Source organism: Papaver somniferum, chromosome 3 (genome assembly GCF_003573695.1).
Source record: "Papaver somniferum cultivar HN1 chromosome 3, ASM357369v1, whole genome shotgun sequence".
Lineage (NCBI taxonomy): Eukaryota > Viridiplantae > Streptophyta > Magnoliopsida > Ranunculales > Papaveraceae > Papaver > Papaver somniferum.
In genome coordinates this window covers 207950220-207964829 of record NC_039360.1, presented here as the reverse complement: position 1 = coordinate 207964829, position 14610 = coordinate 207950220, and positions in this window count along the sequence as shown.

The following is a 14610-nucleotide window of genomic DNA, read 5'->3' as shown; positions in this document are numbered from 1 at the left end:
TGTAATGGCACACCATGTTCCGACGTACTATGTTACGGCACACCATATTCTGACACACAACACCTGGTTTTGGACATATTATGTAATGCCACACACAATATTCTGACGCATAATCTTATGGCACACCAAGTCACACCATATTCAAGCACACCTTGTTCTGGACATATCATGTTATGGTACACCATATTCTGACACACTTTGTTATGGCACACCACGTTCTGACACACAACACATTGTTCTGGACATATCATGTTATGGCACACCATATTCCGACGCATTTTGTTATGACACACCACGTTCCAACACACAACACCTTGTTATGGACATATCAAGTTATGGCACACCATATTCCGACGCACTATGTTATGGCACACCATGTTTTGTCGCACAAACTTATGGCACGCCAAGTCACACCATATTCAAGCACACATTGTACTGGACATACCATGTTATGGTACACCATATTCCGACGCGCTATGTTACGGCACACCACATTCTGACATTCAACACCTGGTTCTGGACATATCATGTTATGGCACACCACGTTCTGACACACAACACCTTGTTCTGGACATATCAAGTTATGGCACACTATATTCTGACGCACTATGTTATGGCACACCGCGTTCTGTCGCACAATCTTATGACACGCCAAGTCACACCATATTCAAGCACACCTTGTTCTGTACATATCTTGTTATGGAACACCATATTCCGACGCACTATGTTACGGCACACCACATTCTGACACACAACACCTGGTTTTGGACATATCATGTTATGGCACACCATATTCTGACGCACAATCTTATATCATACCAAGTCACACCATATTCAAGCACGCCTTTTTATGGAAATATCATGTTATGGCACACCATATTCTGACGCACTTTGTTATGGCACACCACGTTCTGACACACAACACATTGTTCTGGACATATCATGTTATGGCACACCATATTCCGACGCATTTTGTTATGGCACACCACGTTCTAACACACAACACCTTGTTCTGGACATATCAAGTTATGGCACACCATATTCCGACGCACTATGTTATGGCACACCATGTTCTTTCGCACAAACATGGCACGCCAAGTCACACCATATTCAAGCAAACATTGTACTGGACATATCATGTTATGGCACACCATATTCCGACGCGCTATTTTACGGCACACCACATTCTGACATTCAACACCTGGTTCTGGACATATGATGTTATGGAACACCACGTTCTGACACACAACACCTTGTTCTGGACATATCAAGTTATGGCACACCATATTTTGACGCACTATGTTATGGCAAACCGCGTTCTGTCGTACAATCTTATGGCACGCCAAGTCACACCATATCCAAGCACACCTTGTTCTGTACATATCATGTTATGGCACACCATATTCCGACGCACTATGTTACGGCACACAACATTCAGACACACAACACCTGGTTTTGGACATATCATGTTATGGCACACCATATTCTGACGCACAATCTTATGTCACACCAAGTCACACCATATCCAAGCACGCATTGTTCTGGACATATCATGTTATAGCACACCATATTCTGAAGCACTTTGTTATGGAACACCACGTTATGACACGCAACACCTTGTTCTGGACATATCATGTTATGGCACACCACGTTCTAACACACAACACCTTGTTCTGGACATATAAAGTTATAGCACACCATATTCCGACGCACTATGTTATGGCACACCACGTTCTGTGGCACAATCTTATGGCACGCCAAGTCACACCATATTCAATCACACATTGTACTGTACATATCATGTTATGGTACACAATATTCCGACACGCTATGTTACGACACACCATATTCTGACACTCAACACCTGGTTCTGGACATATCATGTTATGGCACACCACGTTCTGAGACACAACACCTTGTTCTTGACATATCAAGTTATGGCACACCATATTCTGACGCACTATGTTATAGCACACCACGTTATGTCGCACAATCTTATGGCACGCCAAGTCAGACTGTATTCAAGCACACCTTGTTCTGAACATATCATGTTATGGCACACCATATTCCGACGCAGTATATTATGGCACACCACATTCTGTCACACAACACCTGGTTTTGGACATATCAAGTTACGACACACCATATTATGACGCACAATCTTATGGCACACCAAGTCACACCATATTCAAGCACACCTTGTTCTGGACATATCATTTTATGGCACACCATATTTCAACGCACTATGTTATGGCACACCACGTTCTGACTCACAACACCTTGTTCTGGACACATTATTTTATGGCACACCTTGTTATGACATATCATTTTATGGCACACCACGTTCTGGCACACCATGTTCTGACACCCAACACCTTGTCCTGGACATATCATGTTATGACACACCATACCGACGCATTATGTTATGGCACACCACGTTCTGACACACAACACCTTGTTCTGGACATATCAAGTTATGGCACACCATATTCCGACGCACTATTTCATGGCACACCACGTTCTGTCGCACAATCTTATGGCACGCCAAGTCACACCATATTCAAGCACACCTTGTTCTGGACATATCATTTTATGGCACACCATATTTCAACGCACTATGTTATGGCACACCACGTTCTGACTCACAACACCTTGTTCTGGACAAATTATTTTATGGCACACCTTGTTCTGACATATCATTTTATGGCACACCACGTTCTGACACACCACACCTTGTCCTGGACATATCATGTTATGGCATATCAGATTCCGACGCATTATGTTATGGCACACCACGTTCTGACACACAATACCTTGTTCTTGACATATCAAGTTATGACACACCATATTCTGACGCACTATGTTATGTCACACCACATTCTGTCGCACAATCTTATGGCACGCCAATTCACACCATATTCAACCACACCTTGTTCTGGACATATCATGTTATGGCACACCATATTCCGACGCACTATGTTATGGCACACCACATTATGACGCACAACACCTGGTTTTGGACATATCATGTTCGGGCACACCATATTCTGACGCATAATCTTATGGCACACCAAGTCACACCATATTCAAGCACACCTTGTTCTCGACATATCATGTTATGGCACACCATATTCCGACGTACTATGTTATGGCAGACCACGTTCTGTCGCACAATCTTATGGCATGTCATGTCACACCATATTCATGCACACCTTGTTCTGGACATATCATGTTATGGCACACCATATTTCGACGCACTATGTTATGGCACACCAAGCCACACCATATTCAATCACACCTTGTTATGGACATATCATGTTATGGCACACCATATTCTGACGCACTATGTTCTGGCACACCACGTACTGGAACACAACACCTTGTTTTGGACATATCATGCGATGGTACACCATATTCCGACGCATTATGTTATGGAACACCATGTTATGACACACAACACCTTGTTTTTGACATATCAAGTTATGGCACACCATATTCCGACGCACTATGTTATGGCACACCATGTTCTGTCGCACAATCATATGGCTCGCCGAGTCAGACCATATTCAAGCACATTTTGTTCTGGACATATCATGTTATGGCACACCATATTCCGACGCAGTATGTTAAGACACACTACATTCTGGCACACAACACCTGGTTTTGGACATATCATGTTATGACACACCATATTCTGACGCACAATCTTATGGCACACCAAGTCACACCATATTCAAGCACACCTTGTTCTGGACATTTAATGTTATGGCGCACCATATTCCAACGCACTATGTTATGGCACACCACGTTCTGACACACAACACCTTGTTCTAGACATATCATATGACACACCATATTCTGACACACAACACCTTGTTCTGGACATTTCATGTTATGGCACACCATATTATGACGCACTTTGTTATGACACACCACGTACTGACACACAACACCTTGTTCGGGACATATCATGTTATGGAACACCATACTCCGATGCATTATGTTATGGCACACCACTTTCTGACATACAACACCTTGTTCTGGACATATCAAGTTATGGAACACCATATTCCGACGCACTATGTTATGGCACACCACGTTCTGTCGCACAATCTTATGGTACGCCAAGTCACACCATATTCAAGTTCACCTTGTTATGTACATATCATGTTATGGCACACCATATTCCGACGTACTATGTTACGGCACACCATATTCTGACACACAACACCTGGTTTTGGACATATTATGTTATAGCACACCATATTCTGACGCACAATCTTATGGCACACCAAGTAACACCATATTCAAGCACACCTTGTTCTGGACATATCCTGTTATGGCATACCATATTCTGACGCACTTTGTTATGGCACACCACGTTATGACACACAACACCTTGTTCTGGACATATCATCTTATGGAACACCATATTCCAACGCATTATGTTATGGCACACCACGTTCTAACACTGAACACCTTGTTCTGGACATATCAAGTTATGGCACACCATATTCCGACGCACTATTTTATGGCACACCATGTTCTGTCGCACAAACTTATGGCACGCTAAGTCACACCATATTCATGCACACATTGTACTGGAAATATCAAGTTATGGCAAACCATATTCCGACACGCTATGTTACGGCACACCACATTCTGACATTCAACACCTGATTCTTGACATATCATGTTATGGCACACCACGTTATGACACACAACACCTTGTTCTTGACATATCAAGTTATGGCAAACCATATTCCGACGCACTATGTTATGGCACAACACGTTCTGTCGCACAATCTTATGGCACGCCAACTCAAACCATATTCAAGCACACCTTGTTCTGGACATATCATGTTATGGCACACCATATTCCGACGCAGTATATTACGGCACACTACATTCTGACACACAACACCTTATTTTCGACATATCATGTTATGGCACACCATATACTAACGCACAATCTTATCGCACACCAAGTCACACCATATTCAAGCACACCTTGTTCTGGATATATCATGTTATGGCACACCACGTTCTGACACACAACACCTTGTTCTGAACATATAATTTATGGCACACCATATCACTGTGTTATGGCACACCACGTTCTGACACACAACACCTTGTCCTGGACTTATCATGTTATGGCACACCATATTCCGACGCATTAGTTATGGCACACCACGTTCTGACACACAACATCTTGTTCTAGTCATATCAAGTTGTGGCACACCATATTCCGACGCACTATGTTACGGCACACCACGTTCTGACACACAACACCTTGTCCTGGACATATCATGTTATGTCGCACCATATTCAAGCACACCTTGTTCTGGACATTTCATTTTATGGCACACCATATTCTGACGCACTTTGTTATGGAACACCACGTACTGACACACAACACCTTGTTCTGGACATCTCATGTTATGGCACACCATATTCCGACGCATTATGTTATGGCACACCACGTTCTGACACACAACACCTCGTTCTTGACATATCAAGTTATGGCACCCCATATTCCGACGCACTATGTTATGACACAACATGTTCTACTGCACAATCTTATGGTATGCCAAGTAAGACCATATTCAAACACCCCTTATTCTGGACATATCATATTTCAACGCACTATGTTACGGCACGCCACGTTCTAACACACAACACTTTGTTCTAAACATATCATTTTCTGGAACACCATATTCCGACGCACTGTGTTATGGCACACCACATTCTAACACACAACACCTTGTTCTGGACATATCATGTTATGGAACACCATATTCCGACGCATTATATTATGGCATACCACGTTCTGACACACAACACCTTGTTCTGGACATATCAAGTTATGGCACACCATATTTTGACGCACTATGTTATGACACACCACGTTCTGTCGCACAATCTTATGGCACGCCAAGTCACACCGTATTAAAGCACACCTTGTTCTGGACATATCATGTTATGGCACACCATATTCCGACGCACTATGTTATGGCAGACCACCTTTGGTCGCACAATCTTATGGCATGCCATGTCACACCATATTCAAGCACACCTTGTTCTGGACATATCATGTTATGGCACACCATATTTCGACGCACTATGTTGTGGCACACCAAGCCACTCCATATTCAAGCACACCTTGTTATAGACATATCATGTTATCGCACGCCATATTCTGACGCACTATGTTATGGCACACCACGTACTGACACACAACACCTTATTTTGGACATATCATGTTATGGTACACCATATTCCGACGCATTATGTTATGGCACACCATGTTATGATACAGAACACCTTGTTCTTTACATATCAAGTTATGACACACCATATTCCGACGCACTATGTTATGGCAAACCATGTTCTGTCGCACAATATTATGGCACGCCGAGTCAGACCATATTCAAGCACACCTTGTTTGGACATATCATTTTATGGCACACCATATTCCGACACAGTATGTTACGGCACACCATATTCTGGCACACAACACCTGGTTTTGGACATATCATGTTATGGCACACCATATTCTGACGCACAATCTTATGGCACACCAAGTCACACCATATTCAAGCACACCTTGTTCTGGACATATCATGTTATGGCACACCATATTCCAACGCACTATGTTATGGTACATCAAGATCTGACACACAACACCTTGTTCTGGACATATCATTTTATGACACACCATATTCTGACGCACTGTGTTATGGCACACCACGTTGTGACACACAACACCTTGTTCTGGAGATATCATGTTATGGCACACCATATTCTGACAAATTATGTTATGGAACACAACGTTCTGACACACAACACCTTGTTCTGGACATATCAAGTTATGGCACACCATATTCCTACGCATTATGTTATGGCACACCACGTTCTCTGGCACAATCTTATGGCACACCAAGTTATGAAACACCATATTCTAACGTACGGTGTTACGGCACACCACGTTCTGACACACAACACTTGGTTTTGGACATATCATGTTATGGCACACCATATTATGACGCACAATCTCATGGCACACCAAGTCACACCATATTCAAGCACACCTTTTTCTGGACATTTCATGTTATGGCACACCATATTCTGACGCTCTTTGTTATGGCACACCACGTACTGACACACAACACCTTGTTCTGGACATATCATGTTATGGCACACCATATTCCGACGCATTATGTTATGGCACACCACGTTCTGACACACAACACCTTGTTCTTGACATATCATGTTATGGCACACCATATTATGATGCACTATGTTATGGCACACCACGTTCTGTGGCACAATCTTATGGCACGCCAAGTCACACCATATTCAAGCACACCTTGTTCCGGACATATTATGGCACACCATATTCCAACGCACTATGTTATGGCACACCATGTTCTGACATACAACACCTTGTTCCGGACATATCATTTTATGGCACACCATATTCTGACGCACCGTGTTATGGCACACAGAACACCTTGTTCTGCAACATATCATGTTATGGAACACCATACTCCGATGCATTATTTTATGGCACACCACATTCTGACATACAACACCTTGTTCTGGACATATCAAGTTATGGCACACCATATTCCGACGCACTATGTTATGGCACACCACGTTCTGTCGCACAATCTTATGGCACGCCAACTCAGACCATATTCAAGCACACCTTGTTCTGGACATATCATGTTATGGCACACCATATTCCGACGCAGTATATTACGGCACACCACATTCTGACACACAACACCTGATTTTAGACATATCATGTTATGGCACACCATATAATAACGCACAATCTTATCGCACACCAAGTCACACCATATTCAAGCAAACCTTGTTCTGGATATATCATGTTATGGCACACCACGTTCTGACACACAACACCTTGTTCTGGATATATCAAGTTATGGCACACCATATTTTGACGCACTATGTTATGACACACCACGTTCTGTCGCACAATCTTATGGCACGCCAAGTCACACCGTATTAAATCACACCTTGTTCTGGACATATAATGTTATGGCACACCATATTCCGACGCACTGTGTTACGACACACCACATTCTGACACACAACACCTGGTTTAAGACATATCATGTTATGACACAGCATATTCTGACGCACAATCTTACGGCACACCAAGTCATACCATATTCAAGCACACCTTGTTCTGGACATATCATGTTATGGCACACCATATTCCAAAGCACTATGTTATGGCACACCACGTTCTGACACACAACACCTTGTTCTGGACATATCATGTTATGGCACACCAAGCCACACCACATTCAAGGACACCTTGTTATGGACATATCATGTCATGGCACATCATATTCTGACGCATTATGTTATGGAACACCACGTACTGACACACAATACCTTGTTCTGGACATATCATGTTATGGCACATCATATTCCGACGCATTATGTTATGGCACACCACGTTATGACACACAACACCTTGTTCTTGACATATCAAGTTATGGCACACCATATTCCGACGCACTATGTTATGGCACACCATGTTTTGTCGCACAATCTTATGGCACGCCGAGTCAGACCATATTCAAGCACACCTTGTTCTGTACATATCATGCTATGGCACACCATATTCCGACCCAATATGTTACTGCACACCACATTCTGACACACAACACCTGGTTTTGGACATATCATGTTATGGCACACCATATTCTGACGCACAATCTTATGGTACACCAAGTCACACCATATTCAAGCACAACTTGTTCTGGACATATCATGTTATGGCACAACTTGTTCTGGGCATATCATGTTATGGCACACCACGTTCTAACACACAACACCTTGTTCTGGAAATATCCTTTTATGGCACACCATATTCTGACGCACTGTGTTATGTCACACTACGTTGTGACACACAACACCTTGTTCTGGACATATCATGTTATGGCACACCATATTCTGATGCACTATGTTATGGCACACCACGTTTTGTCGCACAATCTTATGGCACGCCAAGTCACACCATATTCAAGCACACCTTGTTCTGAACATATCATGTTATGGCACACCATATTCTGACGCCCTATGTTACGGCACACCACATTCTGACACATAACACCTGGTTTTGGATATATCATGTTATAGGACACCATATTTTGACACACAATCTTACGGGACACCATTTCATACCATATTCAAGCACACCTTGTTCTGGACATATATGGCACACCATATTCCAACGCACTATGTTATGGCACACCACGTTCTGACACACAATACCTTGTTCTAGACATTTTATTTTATGGCACACCATATTCTGACGCACTGTGTTATGGAACACCACGTTCTGACACACAACACCTTGTCCTGGACATATCATGTTATAGCACACCATATTCCGACGCATTATGTTATGGCACACCATGTTCTAACACACAACACCTTCTTTTGGACATATCAAGTTATGGCACACCACGTTCTGTCGCACAATCTTATGGCACGCCAAGTCACACCATATTCAAGCACACCTTGTTCTGGACATATCATGTTATGGCACACCATATTCCGACGCACTATGTTAAGGCGCACCACATTCTGACACACAACACCAGGTTTTGGACATATCATTTTATGGCACGCCATATTATGACGCACAATTTATGGCACACCAAGTCACACCATATTCAAGCACACCCTGTTCTGGACATTTCACGTTATGGCACACCATATTCTGACGAACTTTGTTATGGAAAACCACGTACTGATACACAACACCTTGTTCTGGACATATCATGTTATGGCACACCATATTCCGACGCATTATGTTATGGCACACCACGTTCTCACACACAAAACCTTGTTCTTAACATATCAAGGCATTGCACACAATATTCCGACGCACTATGTTATGACACACCAGGTTCTGTCGCACAATCTAATGGCACGCCAAGTCAGACCATATTCAAGCACACCTTGTTCAGGACATATCATCTTATGGCACACCATATTCCAACGTACTATGTTATGGCACACCACGTTCTGACACACACACCTTGTTCTGGACATATCATGTTATGGCACACCACGTTCTGTCGCACAATTTTATGGCACGCCAAGTCAGACCATATTCAAGCACGCCTTGTTCTGGAAATATCATCTTATGGCACACCATATTCCGACGCACTATGTTACGGCACACCGAATTCTGATACACAACACCTGGTTTTGGACATATCATGTTATGGCACACCATATTCCAACGCACTATGTTATGGAACACCACGTTCTGACACACAACACCTTGTTCTTGACATATCAAGTTATGGCACACCATATTATGATGCACTATGTTATGGCACACCACGTTCTGTGGCACAATCTTATGGCACGCCAAGTCACACCATATTCAAGCACACCTTGTTCCTGACATATTATGGCACACCATATTCCGACGCACTATGTTACGGCACACCGAATTCTGATACACGACACCTGGTTTTGGACATATCATGTTATGGCACACCATATTCCAACGCACTATGTTATGGAACACCACGTTCTGACACACAACACCTTGTTTTGGACATATCATGTTATGTCACACCACGTTCTGACACAAAAAACCTTGTTCTTGACATATCAAGTTATAGCACACCATCTTCCGATGCACTATGTTATGGCACACCACATTCTGACATACAACACCTGGTTTTGGACATATCATGTTATGGTACACCATATTATGACGCACTTACGACACACCAAGTTACACCATATTCAAGCACACCTTGTTCTGTACATATCATGTTATGACACACCAATTTCCGACGCACTATGTTATGGCGCACCAAGCCAGACCACATTCAAGCACACCTTGTTATGGAAATATCATGTTATGGCTCACCATATTTTGACGCACTATGTTATGGAACACCACGTACTGACACACAACACCTTGTACTGGACATATCATGTTATGGCACACCATATTCTGACGCATTATGTTATGGCACACCACGTTATGACACACAACACCTTGTTCTTGATATATCAAGTTATGGCACACCATATTCCGACGCACTATGTTAAGGCACACCAAGTTCTGTCGCAAAATCTTATGGCATGCCATATTCTGACGCCCTATGTTATGGCACACCACGTACTGACACACAACACCCTTTTCTAGACATATCATGTTATGGCACACCATATTTCGACGCATTATGTTATGGCACACCACGTTATGACACACAACACCTTGTTCTTGACATATCAAGTTATGGCATACCATATTCCAACGCATTATGTTATGGCATACCATGTTCTGACACACAACACCTTGTTCTGAACATATCATGTTATGGCACACCATATTCCGACGCACTATGTTATGGCACACCAAGCCAAACCCCATTCAAGCACACCTTCTTATGGACATGTCATGTTATGACTCACCATATTCTGACGCACTATGTTATGGCACACCACGTATTGACACACAACACCTTGTTCTGGACATATCATGTTATGGCAGACCATATTCCGACGTATTATGTTATAGCACACCACGTTATGACACAAAACACCTTGTTCTTGACATATCAAGTTATGGCACACCATATTCCGACGCACTATTTTAAGTCACACCACATTCTGTCGCACAATCTTATGGCATGCCAAGTCAGACCATATTAAAGCACAACTTGTTCTGGACATATCATGTTATGGCACAACTTGTTCTGGGCATATCATGTTAGGGCACACCACGTTCTAACACACAACACCTTGTTCTGGAAATATCCTTTTATGGCACACCATATTCTGACGCACTGTGTTATGTCACACTACGTTGTGACACACAACACCTTGTTCTGGACATATCATGTTATGGCACACCATATTTTGACGCACTATGTTATGGCACACCACGTTTTGTCGCACAATCTTATGGCACGCCAAGTCACACCATATTCAAGCACACCTTGTTCTGAACATATCATGTTATGGCACACCATATTCTGACGCCCTATGTTACGACACACCACATTCTGACACATAACACCTGGTTTTGGATATATCATGTTATAGGACACCATATTCTGACACACAATCTTACGGCACACCATTTCATACCATATTCAAGCACACCTTGTTCTGGACATATATGGCACACTATATTCCAACGCACTATGTTATGGCACACCACGTTCTGACACACAATACCTTGTTCTAGACATATTATTTTATGGCACACCATATTCTGACGCACTGTGTTATGGAACACCACGTTCTGACACACAACACCTTGTCCTGGACATATCATGTTATAGCACACCATATTCCGACGCATTATGTTATGGCACACCATGTTCTAACACACAACACCTTCTTTTGGACATATCAAGTTATGGCACACCACGTTCGGTCGCACAATCTTATGGCACGCCAAGTCACACCATATTCAAGCACACCTTGTTCTGGACATATCATGTTATGGAACATCATATTCCGACGCACTATGTTAAGGCGCACCACATTCTGACACACAACACCAGGTTTTGGACATATCATTTTATGGCACGCCATATTATGACGCACAATTTATAGCACACCAAGTCACACCATATTCAAGCACACCCTGTTCTGGACATTTCACGTTATGGCACACCATATTCTGACGAACTTTGTTATGGCAAACCACGTACTGATACACAACACCTTGTTCTGGACATATCATGTTATGGTACACCATATTCCGACGCATTATGTTATGGCACACCACGTTCTCACACACAAAACCTTGTTCTTAACATATCAAGGAATTGCACACAATATTCCGACGCACTATGTTATGACACACCAGGTTCTGTCGCACAATCTAATGGCACGCCAAGTCAGACCATATTCAAGCACACCTTGTTCAGGACATATCATCTTATGGCACACCATATTCCAACGTACTATGTTATGGCACACCACGTTCTGACACACACACCTTGTTCTGGACATATCATGTTATGGCACACCACGTTCTGTCGCACAATTTTATGGCACGCCAAGTCAGACCATATTCAAGCACGCCTTGTTCTGGAAATATCATCTTATGGCACACCATATTCCGACGCACTATGTTACGGCACACCGAATTCTGATACACAACACCTGGTTTTGGACATATCATGTTATGGCACACCATATTCCAACGCACTATGTTATGGAACACCACGTTCCGACACACAACACCTTGTTCTTGACATATCAAGTTATGGAACACCATATTATGATGCACTATGTTATGGCACACCAAGTTCTGTGGCACAATCTTATGGCACGCCAAGTCACACCATATTCAAGCACACCTTGTTCCGGACATATTATGGCACACCATATTCCGACGCACTATGTTACGGCACACCGAATTCTGATACACAACACCTGGTTTTGGACATATCATGTTATGGCACACCATATTCCAACGCACTATGTTATGGAACACCACGTTCTGACACACAACACCTTGTTTTGGACATATCATGTTATGTCACACCACGTTCTGACACAAAAAACCTTGTTCTTGACATATCAAGTTATAGCACACCATCTTCCGATGCACTATGTTATGGCACACCACATTCTGACATACAACACCTGGTTTTGGACATATCATGTTATGGTACACCATATTATGACGCACTTACGACACACCAAGTTACACCATATTCAAGCACACCTTGTTCTGGACATATCATGTTATGACACACCAATTTCCGACGCACTATGTTATGGCGCACCAAGCCAGACCACATTCAAGCACACCTTGTTATGGAAATATCATGTTATGGCTCACCATATTCTGACGCACTATGTTATGGAACACCACGTACTGACACACAACACCTTGTATAGGACATATCATGTTATGGCACACCATATTCTGACGCATTATGTTATGGCACACCACGTTATGAGACACAACACCTTGTTCTTGATATATCAAGTTATGGCACACCATATTCCGACGCACTATGTTAAGGCACACCAAGTTCTGTCGCAAAATCTTATGGCATGCCATATTCTGACGCACTATGTTATGGCACACCACGTACTGACACACAACACCCTTTTCTGGACATATCATGTTATGGCACACCATATTTCGATGCATTATGTTATGGCACACCATGTTATGACACACAACACCTTGTTCTTGACATATCAAGTTATGGCATACCATATTCCAACGCATTATGTTATGGCATACCACGTTCTGACACATAACACCTTGTTCTGAACATATCATGTTATGGCACACCATATTCCGACGCACTATGTTATGGCACACCAAGCCAAACCCCATTCAAGCACACCTTCTTATGGACATGTCATGTTATGACTCACCATATTCTGACCCACTATGTTATGGCACACCACGTATTGACACACAACACCTTGTTCTTGATATATCAAGTTATGGCACACCATATTCCGACGCATTATGTTATAGCACACCACGTTATGACACAAAACACCTTGTTCTTGACATATCAAGTTATGGCACACCATATTCCGACG